This window comes from Ixodes scapularis, unplaced genomic scaffold (genome assembly GCF_016920785.2).
Source record: "Ixodes scapularis isolate PalLabHiFi unplaced genomic scaffold, ASM1692078v2 PGA_scaffold1__304_contigs__length_218370807, whole genome shotgun sequence".
Lineage (NCBI taxonomy): Eukaryota > Metazoa > Arthropoda > Arachnida > Ixodida > Ixodidae > Ixodes > Ixodes scapularis.
Window position 1 is genome coordinate 200,888,794 of NW_024609846.1, and position 15,639 is coordinate 200,904,432.

General features: G+C 44.2%; 1 protein-coding gene across 2 annotated transcripts in view; it reads left to right on the forward strand.

The window, feature by feature from the left end:
• The first annotated feature begins 1,689 nt into the window (after nt 1–1,689).
• Nucleotides 1,690–15,639, forward strand: part of LOC120838691 (protein ABHD15) — a 368,387-nt gene continuing 354,437 nt past the window's right edge. For both annotated transcript variants that reach the window (XM_042291052.1, XM_042291053.1), the window contains exon 1: nt 1,690–1,787. The gene's annotated coding sequence lies outside the window, so the exon portion shown is untranslated. The remainder of the gene's footprint in view (nt 1,788–15,639) is intronic.

Here is a 15,639-nt window from a genome sequence, read left to right on the forward strand (position 1 = left end):
TTCAGACAGCACAGAATAAATACCGTCCTCCTGTTCTGTGCAAATTTTCATTATAAACTGCAGTTGATTGATTTTTTTTTTTTTTTATCTTGAACGCGTTGGCCGGTGTCATGATTTGGGGGCAGCCATTTTCCGAAATACAGCGCCTGTCATCCTTTTTTATCTTACACGCGCACGCACGCTCACACACAATGGTTTTCACAGTTGAATCCTTACTATGGTCACTATTGCGCATGACCCACGCGAGAGGAACAAGCCTATTTCACAAGGGCGTCGCCACCCTGAAATACCGTCGCTTCCGTATTCTACGGTGATAGCGCAGAGAAGCAACCACACACCAGCTACTCAGAGAGACAAGCACACGCGCTGAACTTACAACTCTTGTGTATTCTGAGTTTCTTTCTGTCTTTCTTTCTGAGTATCTGGTGTGTGATTGTTTCTCTGGGCTGTTACTTTAGAATATGGTTCACCAACTCGCCCAAGTATCCATCTCATGACGTCACTTCCAGTATGGGCGAAAGCATTGTTTGGCCGTCGCCTCGCCCGAAGTATACATTTAGGTTGGAAGCGTAACTGTCAGCCATTCTCGTTTTGTCACCCCTCTATTTTATTTTTACTATTTGCAGGTTGAAATGTTTTATTATTTTTTAATCACGGATACCGGATATGCCTACCAGGTGGCTGGGGGCGAGAGTGTTTAAGAGTACGTTCAAGAAAATAGATTGGACCGTTGTATAGCGCGTGGTCTCGCGCACAGGGTTGCCCTAGCGATGCACGCAGAGGAACTAAAAGGCGGAACCGTATGAGTACTCTGGGCAAGAGTCACTAAATAAAGCTAGCTTATTTAGTGACTCTACTCTGGGCTAGAGTAGCTGCACATGCTAGCTATATACGCTAGACTACACTCTAAAAAATGCCTGCGCGTCTACTTACCCGCAAAACACTCAAAGAGCCAATCTGTGCGACCTAGGATATCCGCTCAGCGAATGACGAGGCGGAACATCTGTTTAGACATTAAAATGAAATCTGCGATGTGGCGTTACGCAATGCAAGCATGACGCTCTGCATTACGTAATGCCACAGCGCAGACTTAATTTGAGGTCCTAAGCAGATGTTCCGCCTTATCATTCGCTGAGCTGATTTCGTAGCTCACAGAGATTGACTTTTCGAGTATTTTGCGGGCAAGTAGACGCGCAGGCATTTCGTAGAGTCTAAGTGCATGTGCTAGCTATAGGCGAAAGTGTAACTGTATGCGCTAAATATAAAGGCTAGAGTAACTTCTATGCTCCTCAACCGGAGCATATGTTGTGGGTCTAGTGAGGCGACGGGATCCGCTGTTCCATTTTGTTTCTATGACAATTTTAAGCATACTTAAAATTACGACTATCTCAAGTTTGGAGGGTCAGTGTGAACAAATTTCAACTTTCGGGTCGGAAATCGTCATGGTAGTACATAATACCTGAACATGATTGTAAACCTGAGACTGGGGCAGAAAAGAGAACACAATAGAAGGTAAAAAAAGAGGAAGCAACGTTGCCTCCTCTTTTTATACCTTCTGTTGTGTTCTCTTTTTTTGCGCCCCAGTCTCAGGTTTACAATCATGTTCAACATACACCAGCTCGCCTGCACTCTGACTATTTTTTTTTAGTAATACCTGTATTTCTTTTCTCTCTCTCTCTCTTTCCAGACAGTTGATTCTCGTGCCTCCGCGTCGCTAGCTTTTCTGCGATCCTTCCCAGAATGGGTCTTGGCAGCCCGGCTTTCCTAGGACGCTCTCCACGCCCGAGGTAAGCAGTCGCTTGAGATTTCAAAAGCGGAGACTCTCATGGCCTGCATTTAAAGGGAGACTCCGGTTATCGTACGCGATTTACTCGGCAACGTCTCTGTCTAAAGTGGAAGTATAAACGTCCGTGTGAAGAAGGCATGCAAATGAGATTGTCATTCATTACGGTGCCCTAGCAACAAACAGGTGCGAATAATTAATCGAGTCTGCCAAATATTGTATTTTAATTAGAATACCTTTTTCGGTCTAGTAATCGTATACGGGTGTAGTTTCGTTGCATTTTCAATAAATTAGGATGACTTTGGTAGTTTATCTTAGTGGCCATTGGAGAGCTGTTCTCGCCATGATTAGAATTGGAAAACTCCGTACCATTCAAGAAATGCATTCTACCGCAGATTAACGAGCAAAGGAAGGAAGGAATAAAGGGCAGAAAGGAAGACAAAGAAGTTAACCTGCGGTATTTTGTCCCGGTTTGCTACTTTGTTTTGGGTTTGCTACTTTGTTTCACGCCAGTCTGGGGATTCTGGCGCCTTTCATGTTTATTATGCTTAGTCTAGTGCACTCGACATCTAAACTGAGCGATATAAAGAGTGATACTCCTAAGATAACGATACAAATTTGAAAGGCAACACTCGTATGTTAATTGGGCTTTCAATTGCTTTTGCTATAAACTAAGAAAGTTTTCTCTTGAAGGGCATTTTGAGCGGGAGCACCGCACTTCTTACGAACAGGGCCCTTGCGTCTACTTCCTTTAGAACACATATACAACCAATCACCGTGCTCCGTATAAAAACGCAGCGAAGGGGAGGTCGAGAACGCGATTCTCCGTAAAAATGCGATCCAAGCCGCTAACATTTTCGTGTGATCCGATATCTCTGTCCCGTAAACCTCTTCCATTTTTCTGCCGATCGTAGTGATTCGCTATTCCTGTGATCCGCGAGAAAGCAGACACTTGGGTAATGTTCATAAGCAAGGCTGCTATTATTCCAGCAAATAGGGCGTCAAAATAAATGTATGCTGCCAGTTGGAGAAACGTGTCGTCCTGTTTTCGTCCTCTATGTTAGTCTCCACAAACACCGTAACTTAACCAGCACGCTCCATTTCCACGAGGGTAATACCATGTGTAAAAATAGATATTTTTAACTAAGTATTAACAACTGTAAGCCAATGTAGATGTGACCTCTCATATTTTTTTTTTTTTTTATCATCCAAGGTTTTCTCGTTTTTCATTTGTCAATTCATACGTCCGTACTGCTGAATCTCTTTTGTCTAGTAGGCTTTTTTGTCGGGGACGAGGGGGGGGGGGAGGAGGAGGAGGAGGAGGAGGAGGAGGAGGAGGAGGAGGGGGGGGGAGGGGGGGGATTTTACTAGCTCCGGGCGTTTTTCTTTTTAAATAATTGTAGACGAACTTAGTCAGATACGCAACGGCTCAAAATATTAAATATTGTAGGTATTAGACAGATATATATGATGACATTTTGTTTGATGCAAAACAAGCAAATATATTAATTAAACTTTTGAAGTCAGTGGAGGGTGTTCATAATTAAAACTAGTAGAGCAATTTTGCCCGAATCGCATTACTCTAACTTTCAGGACAAAGAGGTTATGACAAAAAGTGATCGCAAAGTCCCGAGACCATCTTCTCACCCGAAGCAGGCTCATTTCAACAGGGCATGCCCCAGGCAGCCCTTACACTTTATAGCATAGTTGAGACGCTTGACGTGGTAAAACATGAACGCGGCACTATAAAAATAAATGTACGGGGACGAACAAAATGGGTCCATAAGGCAGCCCCAGTCCGTGCTTCTACAGAATTTATTTCTCATTGCCAGAATAAAGATAGGAGTGATGGGGTACGAAAATACGACCTGTTATACACAATGTACATTAGGTTTACAGTTTATTTTTTTAATTAAGTTTACAGCTTACGTAATTTAGATTTACAGCTTATTTTTTTATGGCGCCAACGTCTTCTCTTGTATCACGCCGTACGTTTTAATGTCTGCTTGAATGCAGGATCTGCTCATTCAAAGGGGCGATGCAACAATTTTTGTACTTTGCGCAAATGCCGCTTAAAACGGATCCCTGACGTTAATGGCCTATGAAACATGTGGTCGTTTTTCACCCCACGCAATAGAAGTTCCAGAAACAAATGAAAGAAAAACGAGCAGCGTTTACCCGCTCAACTCGCAGCCAGAAGAAGCGGCCACGTGATCTGGAGCCGATTATATGCCGCCAATGTTGATCATAGCCACACGCTGGCGTTGGCAAAGCACAGGACACGCGCTGAGTTCCAGACATTGTTATGGCTCGGCTATTGCCGTCGTTGCAGCGATTGGACACGGGCCACTACCCGAATGCATGTCGAGGCATCGATCGTCACGAGCCCAGATCGAATGCGTACGCAGTTTTCGCGTCCACTGAGTGAGCAGCATTTGAATATCGTCACCGCAAAGTTCGATGACGCATTCCCGGGGATCGTACTGTTCCCATTGTCCCCACAGCTCCGTCATCAAATTTCGCGAAGGAGCAAAAGGCGGCTTTGGAAGGAGAGACTGAAAGAACAGCTCCGCTTTCATCCTTTGAATTCCGCCGCGACGAAGACGCTTCTTGGTCAGTGGTGTTGCGTTCGAGTATTGTTGGGTCCCACTAGTGCCAGGAAGCTGGTGTAAAGTAAGAAATATCCCTACCCAATGTCGCTGCATAGTTCCTTTAAGCGGCAATTATTTTTTTTTCGACTTCTTCCTCGTTGGCTTTGATCCTCAACTGAAAAGCGAAGCGAGAAACCACGTGGTCGTAACGCTGTTGGGCCCCGGATGCGATGATTCCAAGCTTCCATTGTGCTTTTTAAGCGCTCTATGGAATTTGTCATTCGCAAGTGATGAAAGTGCTTTCACGGCATCATTGGCCTCGAGCTCGAATCCAGGTATTGGTCAACGGGTTGATTTTTGACGAGAGCGTAGGTCCGAGTGAAGTAGTAATTATCGTGTCTAATGCGTGAGCTGGGTTCAGCTGACGTGGTTGGGCTCCGCGGATGCACCGCAGTGAAAAGGCAGAGAGCTTTCGAAGTAGAAAAGATAAGGGACAGGATAACTGGGCTAGTAAGTATAGGTTCATCTTGAAAGAGCGCTGTTTCAAGATGTCCGGCCGCGTAACATTCGCGCTGTTTCAAGACGAAACGAGGTAAGGAATTGTCCGCTTTAACTTCAAACTTTCGTTACCGAAAAGCAGACTTTTGACTTTCCTCCCTCTTTTTTTTTTTAGCACTAAAGGATATCTGATTAATAATATCCCAATCTAAAAACATTTATTCCAGGCCAGAACTCATTTTATGGTTCTTTTAGAGGGAAACTGAAGCGGTTCTTTATTTAGGTGTAAAGCACTTCAATGTTCTTCATTTCGCCTCCAGGATCACGAATATCCAGATCACGTTTGTTTTTTTTCAGTTTGGGGCGCGGAGGCTGATGAAAATCATTTTCGAAGTATCGCTGAAGCCCCTCGTTCAGGGAGCATTACATTATAAAAAAACGTTCTCGGCATCTCCGCTCTCGGGCATCTCCAGCGCCTATCAAAGATATGCACGCGCACTCTTGCAATTTAAAAAAAAGGCTAAAAAAAAAGAAAGATGTCACAACTGTTGTCAGTGGCGTGCAATATACGCGGCAAGCTTGCAATTGCACGCGCTGCCGACACGAGCGACACTCGCTCGGCGGCCGAAAGATCCTTTCATGACGTAACGACTGGTCAGAGGTTTTCCGTGTTTTCTCGCGTTCGGTGACATCTTCGGGGAAAACGAACGTAATATTCAAATTCACGAGATAAAAAACGCTTTATAACTCACATCCAACTACATGATGCTTTCATGAACCTATTTTGCTTCCCTTTAAAGGGGAACACCTTCGATTTCTTCACGATCCCCTATTTTTCTAAAAATTCGCTATGCACAAAAACAAACTGCGCTGAAATGGTATCCTGAATATTAGGTCAATATATCTTTTTTCCGGAAAGTTCGTGAATTGAAAAGTGACGCCATTGGAAAGCAGGAGTGCACTCTTTGGACTGTAGAATTTGTTCCCGACTGATTCCAAGCAGTTTCATGATGTCAAATGAATTCTTCGGAAGCTCCCTCCATACCCACGCACCAGCACGAAACTAATGCTTGCCATAGTGTATTTTTTCACTGCCTGCTCGACTGGCAAGCCTGCCTTCCACTGACGTCACGGCACTGAAAAGGGTGCGTATATTTGATTCTTGGTTTTTTCACCCCATTCATTTGCCGATTTCACAATAACGTTTTTGAATTTCGCGATACTAAATAGAACACCGAAAAGGTTGAAGGCTGGGGATTGAGAAAATATAGTTCGTTGGGACAGCTCGACAAATCACCGGAGTACCCTTTTAAGCTAAACGACATTTAAAGAAACATACATAAGAAAAATAATGTCGACTGCAAGTTAGGAGATGTTTTGTTTGACCCTCTGTCCCCAGAACTGCTTTCAACCAATCCATCACTAAATGAGTTCATCGATCAAACGAATATATATATATATATATATATATATAAATATAGATATATACACATAAATATATATATATATATATATATATATATATATTACATTTGAATTTAAAAATAACAGCCGTGAAATCTTCAGTAACAGCTAGGTATTTACTTTATACAGTGTTGATATTTTTCAAGTGCCTATTCCTTTAGTGACATGGTCTTTCGTTCGGTGTGTTCGCTGGTGAATGGCTCCGCCAAACGCAAAACTTGGCTGTCTCGCACTTTGATTATTTGCTTACAACGTATTCTTGCAAGGAGAAACTAAAAAGTAATCACGTGGAGTAATTTGTGATTCGTGTCGGTTGACCGGCATTGCTCGAGATAAAAAAATAGAGTATGTAGTGCGTACCTTATTTCATAATACAAGCTGGAGCTTTTTGCCCACTAATGTTTACATATCTACACCTGCACTTCTCTAGAGGATTTTAATTCTCAGAGACTACTGTTCATTTTTTGAACACGACATATATCTTTAAGATCATTGATAAAAACGGAGTGCGCCTTATTTTGAGAGTATACGCTTCATATAAATCACGATTAGCTTAAACCTCCTTTTGAACGGTCCGTCGAATTTTCTTTCTAAAAACACTTTTGAAATAGTACTTTCGCGTTCGATAATTTGGAACGTCTAGCTGCAGACATGGTATCTTAAAATGATCACATTAAATGTACGATAGAACTTGAGCAACACGGTCGAATACGTTTCGCATAAAGGTGTAGCACTTGCCTTGCTCTAATTGCGTGGTTCTGCGCCCTGTTATTCCAAGGCAAATTTATAATAGTTCGTAATGCGTAATAACCTTCGCGAATTTACATATTTTCCGAATGAAATATGTATATATATTTTGCAATGAGCGAGGTGTCGCTAAATATTTCGCTTGACGTATACATTTGACCCCCTTGAGGCTTCTGAACTATATCTGTGCAAAACATCATCCTCGACATCTTGAGAGATTTCCAGAGATATTACGGCATCATTTTGAGAAGTCTCATTTCAGACTTTGGAAATATTATTGTTTTGGTACTATTAAGATTGTTCTGGTACTATCAACGAGACCCTTCGTGAAATATCCCGCCACTTATCAACTTGGCAAACGCGAATACTGCCGCGTTCGCGACCGAGTGGACAGCGCACGCCACTCCCATGTAGAATAACCGGGTTCGAATCCGGATTTATATTATGCATATTGCCTTTCGCTGCCTCGCTGGAAAGTAACCGTCTACTTTCGCTAGTTAATCTGTCGTCTGCATAAGAACCTTTGTGAACACGGGCGCGCGTATGAAAATAGCCGTAGCAGGCTACACAAAGGCAGTCTGGCGCTAACGCTCCGTATTGCTTTCTCACTAATCGCCCCCGTCCAGCTGGTACGCACAAGTCCGCTGTATTAAACCTTTAGTTCTTTCCATCTTACAACCTTTCTGTCCCATGTCATCCCATGACTTGCCGCGCGCATGGCGGAGTTGGCAACGCACGGTGATACTCGGAGGTACTGGGTTTTTTACTCATCTGCAATCTTTCCCTTCTATCTAGACTCCTACCGTGAGTTCTGAATCAGAATATCCCTGAACGTACTGCGCGTATTATAAAAGCAGTGGTAAGTCTGTTGTTGAAAGTTTGAATTTAATTTCCACTCTTTGGAATCTAATCATTCTGACTTCATCTCACTGTTAAGTGTCCTTCTTTGTACATTACTGGGTTAGTACTTGGGCTGCGACCAACAATGTGCCTATTTCGCCTATTTGAGGGAATCTTTTCCGTGAAAAAGTTTGGTTCGTACTTAGAAATCCATTCTATCTGCGAACTATTTTTTTTACCACAAACTTCTGTAGCAGGTACACGAGTGGACGCTAACAAATTACTTTCGATAAACTTAATGAAGCACAAAAAAGAAAGGCTCACTCCTCGAGACGACAAAGAACACCTTGCAAGCGCAGTCCTCTCGTATGGTTAAGCTCTCAAAGTCTCTCGCCAATTCTCTTGACCTTGCATATACTTCGGTTTCAGCGAAAATGAGAAAATGTAGATAAACAAATTAAGATTGCTCCTTCCTGTCAATGTGTACCGGTTTCTTTCTCCGGGTTCTACGCGTGTACACTTTGTGCGCCTAGCAGGCGGCACGCGCCAAGGCTTTCTTGCGTTTATTCGCCTGCCCCAAGCCCCGGCCTTTGGCTGGATTCGCTAGCTCCTTAGTCGTGTTATCAGACTGAATTAGTCGAGCGTTACAATCCTTATCGGTGACTTAGTCGAGCATTGCGCACATTGCCATTATTAAACCAATGAGGTATACACTTTGGTATCTTATTAATGTGAGCACCTCCATTCCTTAAACTATAGTTCATAATGTGAACAGTCTATATAACGAGACAACAATGCACGCCTTTATTCAATTCGTCTAAAAAAATACTTTGTATATAGCAGTGTATTTATAATAAGAGGGTTCGCATTAACTAGACTCCAACAGGAAGCTGAACCAAAGGGAAGGGGAAAGCATTAGCGTCTGGGCGGAGCGAGCTGTGTTTGGTCAAAAGGGCATTTTATTAGGGAGTTTTAGTAGACCGTTTTCGTGCAGCCGCTCTGCAGAGCGGAGCGCGGAATCGCCACTGCGCTTGCGCGCCGATGGCCTTGGCTGTAGGGTTCCGGGTAGCGGAGGGGCTTAGCGGAGCGGGAAACACGGTTTACTAAAACTCACTAGTGACGAGTTTCGCCTCGCAAATTCCAGGGCCTCTAGCTCCGTTCATAGAAAAAGAAAGATGAGAGGACTTTCCGAGACTTGAACGCCAGACGCTGAGGCAAATTACCAGTTCGGAAGTACGATCAGGGTTGTGTGCTCGTGTCCAAACGAATGTAATGTATTTAGCTTTAAAAGCATGAAATGCGTTTTAACGCTAACCCCCAATTCCGAAACGTTGTCGCTCTAAGAACGCGCCTTGGCGCCGCTAGGTGCACCGTCAGGGTTGGCGGTACCGCGTGACCAGCAACGGGGGCAAAATGTTACTTTTGTCGGTAACATAGTAACGTACTTGTTACGCTTTCGAAAAAGAGTAGCGGATATCGTACCTACGTTACTTAATTCGAGTAACGAGTAACGTAGTTCTTTTTCTCGTTAGACATTTAAAAATTAAAGAAAAAGAAAGAATACGCTTTAAATTTTTTGCGTGTTTTTAGGCGGAGTCTTGAATTCTTGAACTCATTCTACTTACATTCAGTGTCAGGAAATAGGAATGTAGAAACTCCCTCGCTGCTACCCGTCTCAGAGAATGACACAACGCATACTTCTCCGCCGGCCTTTTATCAGCGCCGGAGCGCCGTTCACGTGTTCCGATTACGCTTCGCAAACTCGTGGTAGAAACCCCGAGACGATTTAACGTACGGGGAACCTGGTTAAAAGCCGTGGCTCACCCCCCCCGCCTCCCCCCCCCCCCCCCCTCTAAAAAAAAAAAAAAAAGTTACATTTGAATGTTTTGTGTCTCTTGGCGCAGTCTTAAATTCTTGCACTCGTCACACATACCTTCAAGGTCATAACCGTAAAAATAAAAAAGTAATTTTGTTAAGTTTATGGGAGGACAGAATATTTCTCGAAATATGGGCCTATGCTACCGCCAAACAGTAAAAAGTTTCAATTTTTTTTTAAGTTTGTGCTTAAAAGCACAGTTTTCATTTAAAACGTTTTAGGTATAAAAAAAATGTAATTTGTTTTATCTTATTTCGGCAACAATAATTGTAACGTATTCCTTTTATTTTGATGTAACACGGGTCGGTAACGCCTTCCCTTATTTTGCAAGTAGCGAGTAATCTCTATCGTTATTTTTTTTTCGCTAATGCCTACAGCACAGCACTGCCCGGCAAACGTGACGTTAGTGAGCCCTACCTCTAAGTGGTATTGCCCCAGGAATTCCTTGGAAGTAGAAAAAAGTGCGTAGGCACGCCATTTGCCGATGTCTCTGCCCTCATCCGAATCTACTGGTGGCGAAACGGGTTGCCCCGGAAACAAATGAACCCGACAGGGGCGTGCGGGGTCGCGGCAACGATAAGAATTCGCCCTCTTTGTGTGCGTGCTCCTGGCAGCCACAGTGTTTCGTCAGATTATACATATTTTTCGCAACTCTTTCTCGGAGCTCCCCGTCCTTTCATTTTGTCGTTGCCGCGAAGCTACTTCTGACGCGATTTCTCCCAGGAGGCGAGGAGAACGGGGATGAAGTTCTATCGCGTCTAGCCGAGCCATACGACGTGGACAGGAACGCGAATGCTTCTGGCATTGATATTGGGGTATTCCGGCGGCTCTCAACTGTCTATCTTTTCGTGTTTGTGCATGTGGTGTGTCTTCGTAATCTGAACGTCTGTGGCGTTTACGCGACCGGAATGTGGAGGGAGTATAAAGTGAATTCATAGCCATTTCATACAGTTTGCTCTAGACCAACTCAACTCTCTTACGTAATATTGTGGCGGTGGTGCTTCAGGTGCACGTCCAGTCTTGGCTCTGGACTAAAAAACGCTATGCGGGCCGGGCATTGCTTTGCTGTTTTGGCAAAAACCAGCACAAACCTGCCCTCTCGCATAACGCCTCGGAGTTGCGCACACTGCAGCTTCACCGAACGTGTTGATAGGGATATCAAGATCCGTTTTTACGTACTTCGTGCCTGGCAGACCCTTCCCAGAACGTGGGAGGGTACCGTGTTGTACTGCTCCGACAAGAACGCGACAAAACCATCAAATCGTCCAATTTAAGCGAACTATGTTCAGTGTGTCTTCACGCTCAAACGACCGTCTTCACATTCAAACAACGACCATCCTTGACCACGTCAAGGGGACACGCGCAATCAACACGGTGATTACACTAGGAAATAATTGTATGTCTCTAAAGACACTTAAACCTGTGTCTGGGGTAAATCGGCTCGGTGTAAACAGCGAGGGGGACGTGGGCAGCTGCTATTGGTCATCTTCGACTGCCGCCCCCAGCACCCCCTGCGACACCTATCTACAAAAAAAAAAAAAGCTTTTTTTTTTGGCATTTTGGTTGTGGCGACGGCTCGCTGACACATCGTCTATAAACATCAGCGCTACAATGGCAGGTAGGTTGTTGTTGCTTACCTTTTTTATCCGCTGTGTATTGCTGTCATCGCTGCTGCCAAACGTTTCGCTATTACACTGTTGTTGTTTTTTGTTGTTTAAATTTGTATTTTTGAGCCATCTTTTCGTCATGACCATGGACATAACTAAATTGTTTGCTGAACTTAAAAAATGATCTAAAAAAAAAAAACACAAATTGTTTCGGGAAATGTTTGAACGCGATTTCAGGGCGGAATTTCGTACCGTTGACAAAGAACTTCAGGGCACAATGGCGAGCATGGACTTTATCAACAGAGATTATGAGGACATGAAAGCAAAGCTGAAGGCAACCGAAAAGGCAAACTCAGATTAAAAAAAAAGCTTTCGGTTTTCAAAAAAAGTATGTCGTCATGCTCAAGAGCGGGCGGCGGAGAAAAGCTCACCGGAGAAAAGCTCACCGGAGAAAAGCTCACCGGAGATAAGCTCACCGGAGAAAAGCTCACCACAAAACCGGCAGATGCGGAGAAAAGCTCACCAATTTTTTTTTACTTTTTAACTTAGCGGATTCTGCGTCAAACGTGGCAATTTAACACGATTCGCATTCATCACTTCATTAAAAATAAATCATCTTTTTTGTAATATTCTTGAAGTTCATTGTGCATATTTACAAATTCCTCGGAAATTAGTAATCTCCCATTCTGTATATTAATGAAGCCGCAAGTATATAATCAGAACATCGTACACCGGTGAAAAAGACAACAATTTATTGACAGCTGACAGTGCGCCGTCGGTAGCTCTGTCAGATAAAGAGGTTCGTTTTTTGCGAGCTAATATGAATAGCGGTGTGTGAAACGTTTCAGCTCCAAATATTGTGTGGTGCCTAATATATAAGTAGGTGTTTGTTGATGTAATCAGTGGCGGCTACGCTGTTCTCTTTCTGTTAATTTGACTCACAAACCTTTAGTTTCGAGAACAGCTTCGTCGTGTCGTGTTTGTTGTCTTCACTCCGTCGTCGTCGTTTGAGCGGTTTTCATCATATATAACACTTACCAACTCGCCCTATTCGCTATCTTACAGAAGACTACATTTTATATAGGTCACGAGTAACAACGGTGCCAGTGTGCAGCTCTGAAGGTCATGGGTGGTTCGCTGTAGAAGGGCACTATTACACAAACGCAGCGTGTGGAAACACCAGCACGAACGGCTAAAAAACGTGCTTGTCCGTGGAAGAAAGAAGCCTCGATATCCTACTGACTGTTTTATGCTGTTTTTAAGGGTTAACAAAAGCTTCAAAGAGAATTTCAAGCACGGCGTTGTTCCGCATGCACTTTCGAATTTTGGGCATCTACAGTTTTGATTTTTAGGTCTAAGGCAGACATTATTAAGTTTTCGAACTTTTTCCTGCTCTTCAAGTTTATAAAGCTTCCAGTTAGGCTTTAGTTGCCAAGAAAATAAGCCACAGAAAACACTCGCCCGCAATTATTAATTTGGGAGCAGTATACCCAAAAAGTTTAACAAATATTATAGAAAATGACATTTTCTTTTTACAAAGCTGACGAACTTTAATTACAATAAATTGATATATGTTACGCATAATCACAGAGCCTCCATATAAAACTAAGAAAAAATATTGGTGAGCTTTCTTCCGCATACGCTCAATGGCCGGTGAGCTTTTCTCCGCATCCGCCGGTTTTGCGGTGAGCTTTTCTCCGGTGAGCTTATCTCCGGTGAGCTTTTCACCGGTGAGCTTTTCTCCGGTGAGCTTTTCTCCGGGATTCCTCAAGAGCACCCGAGAAACTGAACTGAGACTGATTCAATTTGAACAGTACTCCCGTTATCGAAATCTGGAGATAAAGGGGATTTCACATGGTAAAAGTGAGAACGTTATGAATCTAATCGGTTGGAGCGGCGCACTGATGGGTGAAAACTAGGGCTGGGCATCGATTAAAAATTTTAACCCGATTATTCGCCACCGTTTAATCGATTAATTAATCGATTAATCGGTCGCATCGATTTGTATAAATAATATATTAAAATTGAATGCAACAACTCGACTTGCCTTTGAAGACTTATTTTACTCTCTGTTACACGGCGCAAATGACATTTAGGATTGAGGGTATACATATAGATCAACGATTCAAAGACAAATATTGTTTGCTCCAGCTCCAAAGACAAAAAAGTTTCTCCGCATTCTCCGACAGGAAGACAAGAAGCCAGGGCTTGGGCGATGCTTTCTTCTTTTTTCAGAGAAAGGGGCCTCGATGAAAAGGCGTTGATTGTTGTTAACGTAGCAGCTTGGGCGAGTTGGTTGCACATGATAACACACACCACAGCGCACTATAGGAAATAACACTCACACCTTACACACGAAAAATTCAAACAAACCGCGCTGACTGACAACTCTTTTTATATAACTTTGTCTTCTTCAACCTCTAGCACCACCGAATTTCCCAATTCACGCGCACCGATCTCCTAGATGCAGTTGTTATAGTTCCTGGCGATACAAGGAAACTTGGGGTCCAGGAGAGATTGTTGTCTGCGTTTTGGCGGATGGTCCTTGCTGCAGCGGAGTACATGTGTGGTTCGCTCATAGGTGATACTAAAGCGAACTTAAGCTTCCACTGTACGAAAACGGCTTTTTGCAGATGTTGCAGTGGACTTCCTTCGAGTTAAAGGCTTCACCCCTGGTGTTTACTTTAAACCTAAACTTTCCAGCGAGATTGCCTTTCATACTCGTGAACTCGTCCATTTTTGCGGGCCGAATACTGGCGTTGTTAGCTTCCCAGCTTGTTTGTCTTGCCTAAGCAGGATGTGTAATAGATCCTCAACACGTGAAGTTTCGCGGTCGCGCGTGGATAAATAGCGGGCCCGGCTTTTTCTTCTGGCCTCGGCAGAACTGTAATGTATATCCTCGAATACGTGACGCTTTGCGAGCGCGAGAATTGAACTTTGCCCATAGCACCTGGCTGGCAACGGAAAACCGCTCGGGACAGAACGACCGGATGCACGCCACGCAGCGTTTTCCTGAAGGGGGGGGGGGGGGGGGGCATGAGTCACTCTTAGTTCGGGCAGGTCGTCCAGGATAGAGCCATGCGTGCGTCCAGTTCTTTTTGAGTACCGATTAAAAAACCGATTAACCGGTTAAAATATTTGATCGCGATTAGAGCCTTAATCGATTAATCGGAAGGTTAATCGATCAATTGCCCAGCCCTAGTGAAAACATTGCGATTTCGGACATAGACATGTGTCACCGTGTGCCAACCAAAGACCCCACAAAAAGTAACTTGATCGTGCAGTTCCAGCACAGGCAAAGACGCGACCTGGTTCTTGAAAAGGTGGAAAATGAACGAATCACTACGAATCGATACAGCCACGCCTGTGTTTGTGAATGAACACTTATACTCTCCTCCGAAACTTCTACTGGGAATGACCCAGGCTAGAAAGCGACAGTGCAAATGGCGATAGGTTGTGGGAACTATGGGGTTCCCTTTATCCCTATCTAGGCCTAGCTTCAAGCAGGCCGTGGGAGTCGTCGTCACCAATGGCGTCGGCCTCCCGGATACAAGGAACCACGAGGCCGAATTCCCCGAAGGGGCCGGCTCTCCCTTGCCCATTTGGGTGAACGCGCCTTCGGCACACCCTTGAGAGTTATAATGGACGCGACTGCTAGTGGCCTCCCCGGGCGCGTCCATTCTCCGAGGCTACATAAGCTGGCCCCGAAGGTGGGCCAGGGGCTCTCGTCGGCGGAGGCCCTGGCTCTACGGAGCTTGGTTTTTCTTTGTGGGCCTCCGACTTCCCGTGAATCTGTCTAATGCGGCAGCGCGGGAAACCGACCGGGTGATACTGGCAATTGAGCCAGCGCCCAGACTTTTGATTGTCTAAGAGGGAAGCGTGCTGACATTGCAGTCAATAAACACGTCTTTATCCGGACCCATGGAACCTTTGTGTTTCTAAGTGGTACAACCCCCCAAAGGGCGAATCCCACAAGGTCTGGGTCCGAAACTGCAAACTCCTTGCAAACAAATATAGTGGTGCTCCCGTTATCACTATCACTCATGAGGATGACTTTCTCCAAATTTGCTAGTTGATTTTCAAAGGTGGTACTTCTTTGTTTTGTGTATGAGAGATTACGAAGTAGGTTTACCGTCTAATATTGACACACTTGTTTTTGGTGCAAAAGACGTCACTGCTTATATCTCAATGCCAGCTCCGAAAAAAATTAAGTAGATGACATTCTCACTCTTT